Source organism: Macaca thibetana, chromosome 5 (assembly GCF_024542745.1).
Source record: "Macaca thibetana thibetana isolate TM-01 chromosome 5, ASM2454274v1, whole genome shotgun sequence".
NCBI classification, from domain to species: Eukaryota; Metazoa; Chordata; class Mammalia; order Primates; family Cercopithecidae; genus Macaca; species Macaca thibetana.
In genome coordinates, this window is record NC_065582.1 from 175,391,330 (window position 1) to 175,406,902 (window position 15,573).

Here is a 15,573-nt window from a genome sequence, read left to right on the forward strand (position 1 = left end):
TCAGCACTCCTATAGATGTAACATACAAACCCCTGTCTCCAGCATGGCCTCTCACCAGGACACAAGGTTCCTACTTCTTTGTGGTAACAGGAAAAAATGTCCTCAGATACATTGTCTTGGCTCTTTAGAGATAGTTCCTTCTTAGAGTAGAAAACCTATGACAAAAGTGGAGGTGGTAGATTTGTGAACTCACAGTGCTCCAATCATCCTAGGAAGGGTTGGTTGGGCAAGAATTCTCCACGGGTACCAAATCTCTGGGGAATTTTGAGAATGGAATACTCGTATAGTCTCAAAAGGTCCTCCACCGACTGCATAGTGGTTGAAAAGGGGAAAAGTAGTAACTACACAGTGGCATAAAGAGACGGCACTTTGACAGTGTGATCAAAATTAACATTAGCAATAAGGAACAGATGGATGTCACATGCCTCTAGATGTGTGCATGGAGAGGGAACACCATCACTTATGAGTATCCCCATTGGGATGCATAACCTGAATCTGATCATAAAAAAGCTTCAGACAAACCCACATTAAAGAATATGCTACCAGGGTCCTGTGTTTATTAAAAATGTCAGTGTCATGAAAGTGAGAAATACTGAAGAAACTTCTGAATTAAAGGGAATTCAACAGACACAGTTGCTAAATGGACCAGATCCCGTTTTGAAGGGAAGAGGACTTGCGCATTATTAGGACGATGACAAATATGGCATATAAAAATGTAGATTAGATGAAAATATTATAACAATGTTAAATTTCCTAAATGAAATACCATTGTGGTTAAATTATTTAAAAGAATATTCTTAGAGAATACACATGGAAATATAAAAAATAAAAGAACAACATGTAGCTAATCTACTTTCAAATGGTATAGAAAACAATAATTTTAGAATGCATATTTCACACGCATACGTGTATGTGTATGTATGTATGTGTGCATTACTATATTTAACAATATTTGAAAGAGAGAAAAGGAAAAAAAATAGAGGATGATGAAGCAAATGTGGCAAAATGTTAAAACGTGGCGAATCTGAAAAAAAGCATATGCAGAAGTTCTCTAGAGGCTGTTTTTTTCCAGCAATTCAATGAGCTTTAGGAGTTTAAACAAATTGAAGTTTCTATTAATAGCTAGCAATTACTGTGTGGCCATGCTTTGCTATGGATTGTCCTAGGCAGATCACTGGCATTCTTTCTAAGCTTTTTCGTAGCTGTAGGTGTGGAAATTGCGTTTTCATTTTATTTTTAGATATGAGGAAACTGAAACAGGATATGCACCCCACAGGAAGTGTCAGGGTCATGGATTTGAATTCAGACCTGGCTCACGTCTTTGCACAACAGAATGAGACGGTGCATGTGACGCCAGGCAGGAAGAGGTAAGGTTCCAGCCTTTAGGGGCTCGTAGGGGCTCATACCCCATAGGGAGAGTAGAGAGGGAAGACAGACAAGTAGTTGGGTACACAGTGTGGTGTGGTAAGCACAGTTAAATTTTTTTTTTTTTTTGAGATGGAGTCTCACTCTGTCACCCAGGCCGGAGTGCAGTGGCACGATCTCAGCTCACTGCAACCTCCACCTCCCGAGTTCAAGCAGTTCTTCTGCTTCAGCCTCCCACATAGCTGGGACTATAGGTGTGCACCACCACACCTGGCTAATTTTTGTATTTTTAGTAGAGATGGGGTTTCACCATGTTGGCCAGGCTGGTCTCGAATTCCTGACCTCAAGTGATCCCCCTGCCTTGGGCTTCACAGTTAAATTCTTCTAACCTGAATTTCTAGAACACCTACTGGGGGCTGTTGTCATGCCAGTCTCTTCTGCCACTAGAGACACATGTCCTGTCCTCCTAGAACTTACACTGAAGTGGATGTGACTGATGTTACAGTGAATAACTGCTGTGGTAGCACATAATAGGGAAATCTATCCAGACTATGAGGCTAAGGTGGGCTTCTTAGAGGGGATGTGAGTGTTGCCTTACTTAAGTTCAGAGGTGGAACAGCCTGTGAAATTCCATTCATCCCTGAGTTCTAAAGACTTGGCATATAGGAAATTCACAAGCTGTTGACTCTGGAAAAGTGAGATACATGTTTTCTCTACTCTGCAGAGTCTATACTATTCTTGAATGAATCAATGAGTGAATGAGTTCCCTTCTGTGATTCGTAAGGAACCCAGGGCAATGAGGTCTTCCAGGATGTCAGCCTCTCTGTCATCCTTCCAGGTCACAAGAAAGAGCCAGCAGGTTTCAGCAAGCCGTTCCCTGGCTGATCTGGTGGTGAGAAGAATTTGGGGGTGGCGGCATGGTGACTAACCACAGCCAGGGCGATTCCTGCACTCCCTGGCTTCCGTGTTTAGCTTTCAGATTAGAGGAAATGCTTCATCAGGAAAAGCTGCTTTGTTCTCTCTCGTTCTCTTTTATTTTTTTCCGAGTTATTCATCACTTTTTCAGTCCCTTATTCTTGGAGGAGAAAACAAAGCCATCTTGTTGAAGCTCTACCTTAGGTATTATTCTTGCCAATGCCTTGCAAAGCCAGCAGCCCAAATGCTTTGCAGGTCAGATACAAGGGCCCATTACCATCAAAGATTAAAATCAGCATAGCTGCAAAACATGAGGCTCTTGGTTTTATTCAGTGCTTTTCTTACATGGTCTCATTGCATTCACAGAGTAGTGTTACAGGAGGTTAGAGACCCTTGGAGATAAAACACAGGGATTTCAACTTTTTGGTGATGCCCCAAGAACCTGGGAAGGAGCCTCCGGGCCTGCCCTCTGGGAACAGGGGCTTCCTCCAGGGATGGGAAGCCCATCTGGCTCATCTCTCTGCCCTTGGCTTAGCTGACCATGCAACTGCAGCTGCTTGCTTGGGTTTGTTTCATGCATGACAGTTTCAGTTACCTTTCACTCGAGAAATAGATCTCCCCGCTAAAAGAAAATGTTTGAAGACTATGGATCAGTTTCAATACCTTCATATTGTTGATTAAAAAACACAGGCCCATGTTGCACTGGCCGTCCCTTTGCATCTCACTCTGCGCCTCAGTGAGCTTTCTCAGCTGTGCTACGCCAATGGGCATTTGCAGACCTCTTTTCCATCTTTCAAATTGTTGGCATCTCTCAACTATTCACATTTGTGGATTAATTTGTTAAATATCTTTCATTGTTATTCTAGTGGAGTTTAAGGAGGAAGCAACAACAGGATATGTATATACATATACATATACATATATATACACACATACACATATACATATACACACACACAGAAAGAGACAGAGAGAAAAGCGTTTTGCCTCATTGAGGGACTCCTCCCATTGCCTGAAATATTCACCAGAGACTTGGAGCTCCAAGGACTTGAGGAAGGCACCACAGTGAGTGGTGGAGTCGAAAACTGGAGGATTTGGTTGAATATTTCTATCACTAGCGCCTGGACTCTTTCCCTTCCCCTGCCAACCAAACATCCAAGCATCTGTCCTTTCTACTATGTCAGGAAAAGGGATTTTATTTTGTGGAGACTTGAAACAGGAATTCTCTACCCTACTTAGAAAGAATAAGATTAAGTAAAGCTTCAATATCCCAAGGGAAATAAAGAAGTTATTGAAAATAAAAAATTAGAACCAAATACCATTGAAAACCTAATTAGAGAAGAGCATTAACACTTCTCTCCTTAAGGAAACATTGTTAACTGTTTTTTCAATTTGTATACCTTTTTTCCCCAACAAAAAGTGTGCAATTGTTGTTAATAATAAAAGACATGATAATTAAAAAACAAAAAAGCAAAAAACAAACAAGCAAACAAAAAAAGCACAGGCTCAGAAAGGGACAATCACTTGCCTAAAATCTCAAATCCACTTAGTCCTTAGAGGCAAAGAAGGAACTAAGTGTTAGTCTTGGGTATCACATCAGTTTCTTCTCCAGGGTATGCAATTGCGGTATCTGGCTCAGGTGACCACAGTGAATGTAAAAACCCAATGATTGACCCAAGAGGAAAGAAAAACAATTTTAAAAAGTCCTGACAGCTGCATTTCTGGAATGTCCCCACCCCTTCCTCACACACCTGTGGCTGCCTGAGCTTCTGACACTGAGTGGTTATGGGAGGCCTGGTGTTTCCTTATGGCACTGCCACTGGTGCTGATGAACCAGTTGAGGCAGTCACTTTTACCTCCCTGAGCCTCACTTTCCTCCACCGGAAACTGATTTAGGGGACAATAGTTCAGCACTGTCTCTTCTGGCTTCTATGTTCTTCTGGTTAAGAAAAAACTGACAACGTTTCCCCTTGTCCGGACTTCGCAAAAGATTGAACATGAGGCTTCACTGATATCCTTGATGGAAACATTTTCTTTCCAATGTAAAATGATAAAGCCTGGTCATGTGCAAGTTGCTCCCAGCTGCTGTGCCAGGGAGAGAAGGGAGGCATGCAATCAGCTTCCAGATAACGGAGACAAGCTGCAGCGCTCAGGGCCCAACTGAGAAACATATAAAGAGTGATTATATAATGAGTGTGTGTGTATATATATGTATTTACATATATATATATATATATATAGAGAGAGAGAGAGAGAGAGAGAGATTGTTCTATCTACAGAAAAGAAAGATTTTTCTGTAGAAGATAGTTATCCCCTGAGAACCAGGAAAGCTGTTGATACAATTCACAGAAGTCAAAAAAGTCTCCAAACTACATGAAGTTCCCTTAAAAAGGTAGGCTTGGGTTTCCCTGGTCTATGTATTTTGATTTGCATTTCTCTGATGGTGAGTGATGATAAGCATTTTTTCATGTGTCTGTCGGCTGTATGAATGTCTTCTTTTGAGAAGTGTCTGTTCATATGCTTTTCCCACTGTTTGACGGGGTTGTTAGCTTTTTTTTCTTGTAAATTTGACTGAGTTCTTTGTAGGTTCTGGATATTAGCCCTTTGTCAGATAAGTAGATTGCAAAAATTTTCTCCCATTCTGTAGGTTGCCTGTTCACTCTGATGGTAGTTTCTTTTGCTGTGCAGAAGCTCTCTAGTTTAATTAGATCCCATTTGTCTATTTTGGCTTTTGCTGCCATTGATTTTGGTGTTTTAGACATGAAGTCCTTGCCCATGCCTATGTCCTGAATGGTATTACCTAGGTTTTCTTCTAGGGTTTTTATGGTTTTAGGTCTAACATTTAAGTCGCTAATCCATCTTGAATTAATGTTTGTATAAGGAGTAAGGAAAGGATCCAGTTTCAGCTTTCTACTTATGGCTAGCCAATTTTCCCAGCACCATTTGTTAAATAGGGAATCCTTTCCCCATTTCTTGTTTTCGTCAGGTTTGTCAAAGATCAGATGACTGTAGATGTGTGGTATTATTTCTGAGGACTCTGTTCTGTTCCATTGGTCTATATCTCTGTTTTGGTACCAGTACCATGCTGTTTTAGTTACTGTGGCCTTGTAGTGTAGTTTGAAGTCAGGTAGCATGCTGCCTCCAGCTTTGTTCTTTTGGCTTAGGATTGTCTTGGCAATGCGGGGTCTTTTTTGGTTCCCTATGAACTTTAAAGCAATGTACTTTAAAAGTCACTTTTTTCTCTCATAGAGAAAAAGGATGGTCTTACGGCTTCTCCACCTGTGCCTTTTTTTTTTTTTTTTTTTTTTGAGATGGAGTCTTGCTCTGTCACCCAGGCTGGATCCCAGCTCACTGAAACCTCTGCCTCCTGGGTTTAAGCAATTCCCCTGCCTTAGCCTCCCAAATAGCTGGGATTACAGGCACACACTACCATGCGTAGCTAATTTTTGTATTTTTTTAGTAGAGACAGGATTTCACCATGTTGGCCAGGCTGGCCTCGAACTCTTGACCTCAAGTGATCCGCCGACCTCGGCCTCCCAAAGTGTAGGGATTAATGGTGTAAGCCACCGCACCCAGCTGGAATGGTTTTCATACTGTCTGCCTCTTCCTTCCTTCTTCCCTTTCACCCAGTAGTCTCTCTCTCCCAAAACAATACAACTTTTTCCTGCTTAATCCCTACTGAGAACACCAAGTACATTTATGTAAAAAATAATGACAATAGTAAAATTCCCGAAAACCATAAAAGCAGTTAAAAACAGAAGTTTGAAGTGTCGATGCTCCATGAAATTACACTAATGTGATGAATTCTAGTGTTGGACATCACCTTGCTCTTTCACGAGAATAAAATGCTATTGTATAAGTGGTTCATCTGTGTTTTTTAATGGTATCTATGGATCGTTTCCTTTCTGTGAAGGTACAATGTTTATTTTCATAGTCATAAAGAAAATTAAAGAATGTCTACACAAGTTTTAAAATTCAAGGCGTATGCTAATATTCCCACTTTCTTTTCCACTATGGCCAAAGAAAATTATATATATAAATTTGAGAATGTTACTGTTGTCATTATATAATTATATATATAATGTATAATACTTCAAACTTTTGTTTTTTACTGCTTTTATGGTTTTTGGGAATTTTTACTGTTGTCATTATATAATTATATATAATATATAATAAAATTATATATAATATAATAAAAACTATATATATATAATTATATGTACATATTTTGTTGTTGTTGTTTGTCTTATTGCAGGTTGATAATATTGACCAATTAACCAAGTGTAGCAGTCTGTCATATTTTCCACACATACCGTAGGTTAGAGTTGACCAGTCACATTTTTCCAGTGCACTTGCTATGAAGTGTGAGTGCTCCCTCACACCTGCTGAATCTGTGACTTTAGGCACTTTACTTCTCTGAACCTCGCTTTCTTCATATGTAAAAAAGAGATAATAGGACTTCATAAGAATGTGGGGTCGACTAAACAAGAAAACATGCAGGAGTGATGCCTTACATACAATGGGCTCTCTATCTGTGGTGATTCCCTTTCATCTCACCAGGCAGATTGGTCTGATGAGCTTTGTAGTGCGGGCGGCAAATATTGTAATTCCCGCTCTGTGGTGGAAGGGACTGAGCTCACAGATATAAATAAACTGACCAAGATCACGCAAATGGTGTCAGTTTAAACCACTGTTGCTCCTTTGGGATTAATTGTGCCTCCACGAGATGTTTGGCAATGTTTGGAGATTTGGGATTGTCACAGCTGGGGAAGGGGACCATTTATACTATTGGCACCTAGTGGATAGAGGCCAGGAATACTGATAACCATCTTTCAGTGCACAGAAGAACACCCTATAGCAAGGAATTATCCAGAGTAAAATGTTAATAGTGCTCTTTCCAATTCACCTCACATTTTCCAAAATAAAGCAAAGCACCTTGTAAAATGAAAACATTATTTTTGTTATTTGAAAGACATGGTAACATAATAGAAAACTTTAAAATTTGAAGTATCTGAGTCTATTCTTAACTCTCCTACTTACTAACATTTAATCTGAAAATTTCAGGCAAAATGAACTCACCCGAGCCCTGGTTTCTCTATTTGAGCAATGTAACAGGGCATTTCAACCGTAAGAAATAATTTAAATGAATGGTTGAGTATGGTGCCAACATGTAGTAGGGGCCCAGTTCATGACAGGACAATATAATAATGACAGTAGATATGGGAGGAGATTAATGGAATAACTTTCATTTTTTTAACAAATATTGATTGAATTTCCATTATGTGCTAGGCACTGAAGATATATCTCAGTCAGTTTGGTTGCTATAATAACAATATCATTAACTGGGTAGCTTAAACAACAGAAATTTATTTCTCACACTTCTGTAGTCAAGAAGATCAATGTCAGAAGGCTGCGTGGTAGAATTTGGTGAGGGCCATCTTCCCGGTTTACAGACAGCTGTCTCCTCATTGCATCTTCATATGACCGGAGGAGGGGGGGAGAGAGAGAGAGAAAGAGAGAAAGATTGAGAGAGAGAGAGAGAGAGGGACAGAGACAGAGAGCAAATGAGAGAGAGAGAGAGGGACAGAGACAGAGAGAGCAAATGAGAGAGAGAGGAAGCTCTCTCCTGTCTTTTCTTATGAGGGCACTAATCTCATCATGAGAACTCCACCCTTGTGATTTAATTACCTTCCGAAGGCCCCACTTATAAATACTTTTCCATTGAGGTTCAGGGATTTAGTATATTAATTTGAGGGGCACACAAACATGCAGTCGATCACAAGATGCAGAAATTAACCAAACAGAAAGAGCCCTGACATCATGGAACTTATATGGTGGAGGACAGAAAATAGACAAGCAGGAAAAGTAAGAAGAGAAGTCTCTTAATATAATGCAGGTGGTGGTCCTGGAGGTCTTCTAGGAAGAGGCAACTGGAATAATGATCTGAAGGCTAAGAAAGCACAGGAGTGAAGAGGAAAATAAAGGGTATCCTTGAGAGAAGAAAGAACAAATGCACAGACACTCAGGCAAGAGGTGTTTGAAGATAGCAAGCAAGAGGGTCATGTAAACCCATGCACTGTCAATCTGAGTCTGCACTGTTTCAACCGATGATCAGTCTGATGTGCTCACTAGACTTAAGACCTCTTCAGGGTCAACATGAGAATGCCCATGTCTGGGGTACAAGGTTGTGGCTTTTCTGCAGAGAGACCATGCTTCCCCACACTGCAGCCTCTTTTACATCATGACTCTGAGAGTCTGCTGGACCACCAGCCCAATCAGAAATGTTCCATCCTCCCCTCATCTCAATGGGAGAGTTCTGGATCCCTCTAACGCTCTCCCAGGTCTGTGGAGCTGCTCATACTGCCTCAGGCCCACTGTCCAGCCCCCTCCCTCCACAGATAGTTCTACCTCATCTCTGTCCCACAGATAATTCTACCTCACCTCTGCCTATGTTGAAGGTGTCCTTGTGGAGTGCTTCTCCGGGACTGGTGGCCTGGAGAAGGATGTCATCCATTTCCCCACGTTCTGACTTCCCCAAACCTTCCTGAATCTTTTTAAAACTTCCTTGTTTCCCAGTCCACATCCCAAGCTGAGGAGAAACGAGGCCCCCATTATCTCAATTCCTGTATCTATTTCTGTCACTGAGCTCTTTTCCAAATGTTGCTGAGGCCAGAAGCAGCACATTTCAGCCTTCACTCTGTCATAGCCTGAATCTCTCCACCTCAGTCATACGGAAAGTCAGCTCTGCTGGCTTCTGGTCCCTGCTGAATCTACAGAAACTCATGAAATTATTCATCCTTTTATCAAGGCCTGACTTTAATACTCACCTCACTACACAGGGTCTGTAACAGAACTCAAAGTTAATCAGTGATTGTTGTTCCAGGCAGGACTCTGAGGTGATAAACTCTATCGTTTTGGAGTTCTCTTCAACATGGTACCAGGGTACCTGAGAAATACGAATATTAGAGAAAGCATCTGAAAAAAAAAATCAAACATTTAAGTCTATAAAGCTGCATTATCCCCAAAAGATCACTTGCATTATTAGATAGAATTGTTTGCCAGACTGGACTAAATTTAGATTTTTCTCCATCACCCAGTGAAATGGGGGCTTCCGAGAAAGACTAGAAAGAAAATAAAGATATCCTTTTCTCACATTTTAGTGTATTGTGAATGCATGTGACCCTAAAACAGAAAAAAAAAAATAGTTGCATTAATGTCAATCTAGAGAGTTCCCAAATTTGAGGTAAACAGAAAAATAGAATTGTTTGCTTGTTTCCCTAAATGAAAGAGGAAAATCAAATGGGAGGAAAGAATCTTCCCAAGTCGTCTATGGGGCTTGGGCTGTATAGTCACATTCTTTGTGCCTGTCTTTTCCTTTTCTTTATGTTTGAGACTGGCCCTCAGTGCCTGTCCCAAATTCTGAGAGCTGTCCTGTTAATTGCTGACTTGTCCATTTCTTGCCAAGAAGGCTCTGGCTCTAGTAACAGCTGCTGATTCTAGTGCCCAGGCTTATGATTAGGGTTGCCAGAAAAAAAAAAATTGAGATAAACAATTTTTTTATGAATATGCCCAAAATATTTTATGAAGCATACAACAGAAAATTTTTGTTTACTTGAAATTTAAATTTAACTGGGCTTGTTAAGTTTTCGCTTGCTTAATCTGGCAACCCTACCCTGAGCAATAGCAAACCCAGACCCTGATCACATGCCACGTCGAAAGGGAAGAGGGTGGCCATGTCACCATCCATCCACAATGGGCCTCATTTAAGACTGAGAGACGGAATTGACTTCACCTCCAACATTCATAGTTGTATACAGATAAATGTAAATATAATTATACTCAAAAATATATTCAAAACTGAGGTTTTGGGAGGAGAAGACTGAAAACACCCAGCCATCCTGGGTCTCACCATGGAAAGAGGAGTGCCTTCCTTCTATATAAATATAATTGAACTCGACAAGGGTCTCGTGAGTAGGTGTCATATTTATTTCACAAATGGGTAACTAAGATTCGAGGGGTAAAAAACAGTGTATTTTAGTTAAAAGTCACTAGATTTATAGCATTTAAGTATTTGAATTTCAGATAAACTCAGAAATGATTAGTATTTTATTTTAGTTTTTATTTATATTAATTTTATATTTCTAATTGTTGTGGGTATGCAGTAGAAGTAGATATTTATGGGGTACATGAGATTTTGGAACAGACAGGCAATGCAGAATAATTACATCAGGGTGAATTCATCACCTCAAGAATTTATCCTTTGTGTTACAATCTAATTATACTCCTTTAGTCATTTTAAAATGTACAATTAAATTATTATTGGTAATGGTCACCCTGTTGTGCTCTCGAATAATAAGTCTTATTCATTTCTTCTATTTTTTTTTACCCATTAGCCATCCCAACTGCCCCCATATCCCTTCACTGCTCTTCCCAGATTCTAGCAACCATCCTTCTACCCTCCATCTTCATGAGTTCAATTATTTTAAGTTCCCACAAGTAAGTGAGAACATGTGAAATTTGTCTTTCTGTGCCTGACTTATTTCAGTTAACATAATGACCTCTAGTTCTATCCATGTCACTGCAAATGACAGATTCTCATTCTTTTTTTTTTTTTTTTTGAGAGGGAGTCTCCTTCTGTCACGCAGGCTGGAGTGCAGTGGCGATATTGGCTCACCGCAAGCTCCGCCTCTCAGGTTCACGCCATTCTCCTGGCTCAGCCTCCTGAGTAGCTGGGACTGCAGGCGCCCGCCACCACCCCCAGCTAATTTTTTGTATTTTTAGTAGATACGGAGTATCACCGCATTAGCCAGGATGGTCTGGATCTCCTGATCTCATGATTTGCCAGCCTCGGCCTCCCAAAGTGCCGGGATTACAGGCGTGAACTACCGTGCCTGGCCGATTCTTACTCTTTTTTATGGCTGAATAGTACTCCATTGTGTATAAATATCATATTTTCTTTACCCATTCATCTGTTGATGGACAATCTTGGCTATCCTAAATAGTGCTGCAATAAACATGAGAGTGAAGATATTTCTTTGAGAGACTGATTTCCTTTCTTTTGGGTATATACCTAGCATGGGGCTGCTGGATCATCTAATAGCTTTATTTTTAGTTTTTTGAGGAACCTCCAAACTGTTCTCCATAGTGGTTGTACTAATTTATATTCACAGTGTATGAAGGTTCTCTGTTCTCCACATCCCTTCTACCATTTGTTATTGCCTGTCTCTTGGATAAAACCCATTTTAACTGGAGTGAGATGGTATCTCATTCTAATTTTGGCTTCCATTTATCTGATGATCAATGGTGTTGAGGATCTTTTCATTTTTCTGTTTGCCATTTGTATGTCTTCTTTTGAGAAATGTCTATCCAAATATTTTGCCCATTTTTAAATCGGATTGTTAGATTTATTTTTCCTGTAAGAGTTGTTTGAGCCCCTTATGTATTCTGGTTATTAATCCCTTGTCAGATGGATAGTTTCCAAATATTTTCTCCCATTCTGTGGGTTGTCTCTTGACTTTGTTTCCTTTGCTGTGCAGAAGCTTTTTAACTTCATGTGACTCCATATGTCCATTTTTGCTTTGGTTGCCTGTGCTTTTGGGGTATTACTCAAGAAATCTTTGCCCAATCCAATGTCCTGGAGAGATGCCCCAATGTTTTCTTTGAGTAGTTTCATAGTTGAGGTCTTATCTTTAGGTATTTAATCCATTTTGGTTAGATTTTTGTATATACCAAGAGATAAGAGTCTAGATTCATTTTTCTGATATGGGTATTCAGTTTTCCCAGCACCACATATTGAAGGGGCTGTCCTCTTCCCAGTATATGTTCTTAGCACCTTTGTCAGTAATGAGTTCACTGTAGATGGATGGACTTGTTTGTGGATTGTCGATTCTTTTTCATTGGTCTATATATCTGTTTTTATGTCAATACCATGCTGTTGTGGTTACTACAGCTCTGTAGCATAATTTGAAGTCAAGTAATATGATTCCTCCAGTTTTGTCCTTTTGGCTCAGGATAGCTTTGGCTATTCTGGGTCTTTGATGGTTCCGTATCAATTTTAGGATTTTGTTTCTATTTCTGTGAAGAATGTCATTAGTATTTTTTTTATAGGGATTGCATTAAATCAGTAGATTGCTTTAGTAGTATGAACATTTTATCAATCCATGAAATTAGGGTATCTTAGAAATTTTATGTCCTCTTTAATTTCTTACATCAATGTTTTATAGTTTTCACTGTAAAGAGTTTCCACTTCTTTAGTTAAGCTAATTCCTAGGTATTTAATTTTATTTGTACCTATTGTAAATGAAATTCTTTTCTTGATTTATTTTTCAGATTGTTTGCTGTTGGAATATTGAAATGCCACTGATTTTTGTATGTTGATTTGGTATCCTGCAAGTCTACTAAATTTATCAGTTTTAATAGTTTTTTGGTGGTCTTTAGGTTTTTTCAAATATGAGATCATGTCATCTGCAAACCAGAATAATTTGACTTCTTTCTATTCAATTTGAATGTCCTTTACTTCTTTATCTTCTTTGATTGCTCTAGCTAGTACTTTCAGTTGTAGAGCAAGCTCAACTATGTTGAGCAACAGCAGAGAAAGTATTCCCAGGTATATTAAAGCTCCATTGTATTTTATTTGTGTCTTTTCCCTTGCTGCTTTTAAGATCCCTTTTTTAAAAAAAAATTATTGACCTTTGCGACTTTGATTATTAAATGCTTTGAGGTAGTCTTCTTTGGTTTTATATAACCTTCTTATACTTGAATGTTGATATTTTTCTCTAGGTTTAGGAAATTCTCTGTTATTATGCCCGACTGAATAAATTTTCTCCTCTATCTCTTCCTCTACCTCCTCTTTAAGGCCAAAAAATCTCTTAGATTTGCCCTTTTGGGGCTATTGTGTAGATCTTGTAGGCCACTGGTTTTTACTCTTTTTTCTTTTGTCTCCTTTGACTCTTTATTTTCAAATGGCCTGTTTTCAAGTTCACTAATTCTTTCTTCTGCTTGATCAATTCTGCTATTAAGAGACACTGATACATTCTTCAGTATATCAATTGCATTTTTCAACTCCAGAATTTCCACTTGATTCTTTTTTGTTATCTCAATATCTTAGTTAAATTTATCTGAGAGATTTTGGAATTCTTTCTCTCTGTTATATTGAGTTTCTTTTGAGTTTCCTCAAAACAGCTATTTTGAATTCTCTTTCTGAAAGGTTGCATATCTCTGTTTCTCCAGGATTGGTTCCTGGGGCATTATTTTATTTGTTTGGTAAGGTCATGTTTTCCTGGATAGCCTTGATACTTTCAGATGTTTGTCCATGTCTGCAAGGAGGAGTTCAGTATTTATCGTAGTCTTTGCAGTCTTGGCTTGTTTGTACCCATCTTTCTTGGGAAGGCTTTCCAGGTATTCAAAGGGACTTGAGTGTCATGATCTAAACCATATCTCTATTAGAGGGTACCCCAAGCCCAGTAATGCAGTGTTTCTTGCAGAACCGTAGAGGTACTGCCTTGGTAGTCTTGGAAAACATCTGGAAGAATTCTCTGGATTACAAGACAGATACTCTTGTTCTCTTCCCTTACTTTCTCCTAAACAGAGTCTCTCTCCTTGTGCTGGAGTTGGGGGTGGGGTGACACAAGTTCCCCTGTGGCCACCACCACTTGAATTGTGCCAAGTCAGACCTGAAGCCAGCACAGCCCTGGATCTTGCCCAAGACCTGCTGGAACCACTCCCTGACTATACAGCCTATGTTCTCTCCAGGTCCTGGGGCTCTACAATCAGCAGGTGGTGATACCAGCCATGTCTGTGTCCTTCCCTTTAGGGCAGTGAGTTACCCCAGATCCCAAGTGGGTCAAGAGATGCCATCTGGGAACCAAGGACTGGAGTAAAAACCTTAGAAATCTACCTGGTGCCCTATACTACTATGACTAAGGTGGAACTGACACCACGAGACAAAGACTTTCCCATTCTTCTCTCTCCTTTGCACAGACAGAGGAGCCTTTCCCCATGGCCGCCACCACCACAGGTGCACAAAGAGTACTGTCAGGCTACCTCTGGTGTTCGCTTCAGGTCCAAGGACTCTTCACCTTGTGGTAAAGGCTGCTAGGCCTGGGACTCACCATTCAAGACAGAGGACTCCCTTCGGTAACAGGGCAGGTCCAGAAATGACTTCCAACAGCCAGGCCTGGAAGTGGGGATCTCAAGAGGCTGCTTGGTGCTCTACCCCACTTGTGGCTGAGCTAGTATCTGATTTTTGGTTCTTATGAAGGTTATTTTCTTACATAGATATTTGTCAAATTTGGTGTTCCTGCAGAGGAAACAATTGGTGGAGGATTCTATTCGGCTATCTTGCTCTGTCCCTCTTTTAGAGTCCTGATTAGTATTATTAAATTTCTGATTTTATCTTTGGGAAAGTAATATGTATACTGTGAGTTAGATGAAATAGTCCATGATTGCTGTACACAGATTATCAAATAGCACTACAGAAGATATTCAAAAGATAATGATTACTGACATTAATTTCTATGGGCAAGTTTCCCATAAAGTGATGCCTTGACTTAGGTCACAGACTTGATATATAGGACACTCTAGGTCACATGAATAGAGTTGTTTAGTAAAGTAGATTTGAAGTCATGTCTTGTTCTCAGGTAATTCCTTCAGGCTAAGAATTGGCCTCCCATACAGTCCTATTTTCAAAGGCAAATTCCACTGAATTACTCTAGTAATACCTCAAGTTATGAGCCTCTTTTAATGAATTATATTTATTGAATCAATTTTCCCATAAACAGTGAGCTCTGGGGCCAAGGACATGCTGTGGTTTTATTATAAAGGCCTTCTTTGTGGATAGACCCATGCTTTGCTCATCTCTGAGAAAATGTGGGCATAATGTTGCCTGAGGGAATATCAACAAGAGTTAAGGGAAGGACATGGGAAAACATAATGAGAAATAAATGTTTGTTGTTTATAAGCCTCTCTGTTTATGGTCTTTTTGTTATAGCAGCCTGAACAGTCTAAGAGAGCTGCATTTTCTTAGGTAGTTCAAAACAGATAAGATAGTCGCAAATTATATCAATAATTATAAAATGTATATTTATATCTGTATACAACCTATCAGAAAACTGTCAATGTTATAGATTTAATCAATTTCTTCTTTATTTATGTCAGTTAATACATTTAATGCATTTTACAGATACAATGACCTCTCACACATCAAAAAAATTACTGCAAATCAATTGAAATGGTTGCATTATCAATCAACTATTAATCAGACCAAAGAACCCAGTTGAGACTTCCACAGTGAGT

The 15,573-nt window shown here is 39.5% G+C and overlaps 1 long non-coding RNA gene across 4 annotated transcripts in view; it reads right to left on the reverse strand.

Moving 5' to 3' along the window:
- The window catches only part of LOC126955538 (uncharacterized), a 656,849-nt gene that overhangs the window by 9,631 nt on the left and 631,645 nt on the right, over positions 1 to 15,573 (reverse strand). The window contains exons 4-5 of one of the 4 annotated variants that reach the window (XR_007725955.1): positions 9,108 to 9,255; positions 7,658 to 7,754 (exon numbers count right to left, since the gene is read on the reverse strand). This is a non-coding gene — a long non-coding RNA (uncharacterized LOC126955538). Of the gene's footprint in view, positions 1 to 7,657; positions 7,755 to 9,107; positions 9,256 to 15,573 lie in introns of those variants that run through there. The other 3 variants (XR_007725957.1, XR_007725953.1, XR_007725954.1) reach the window with 3 other exon arrangements.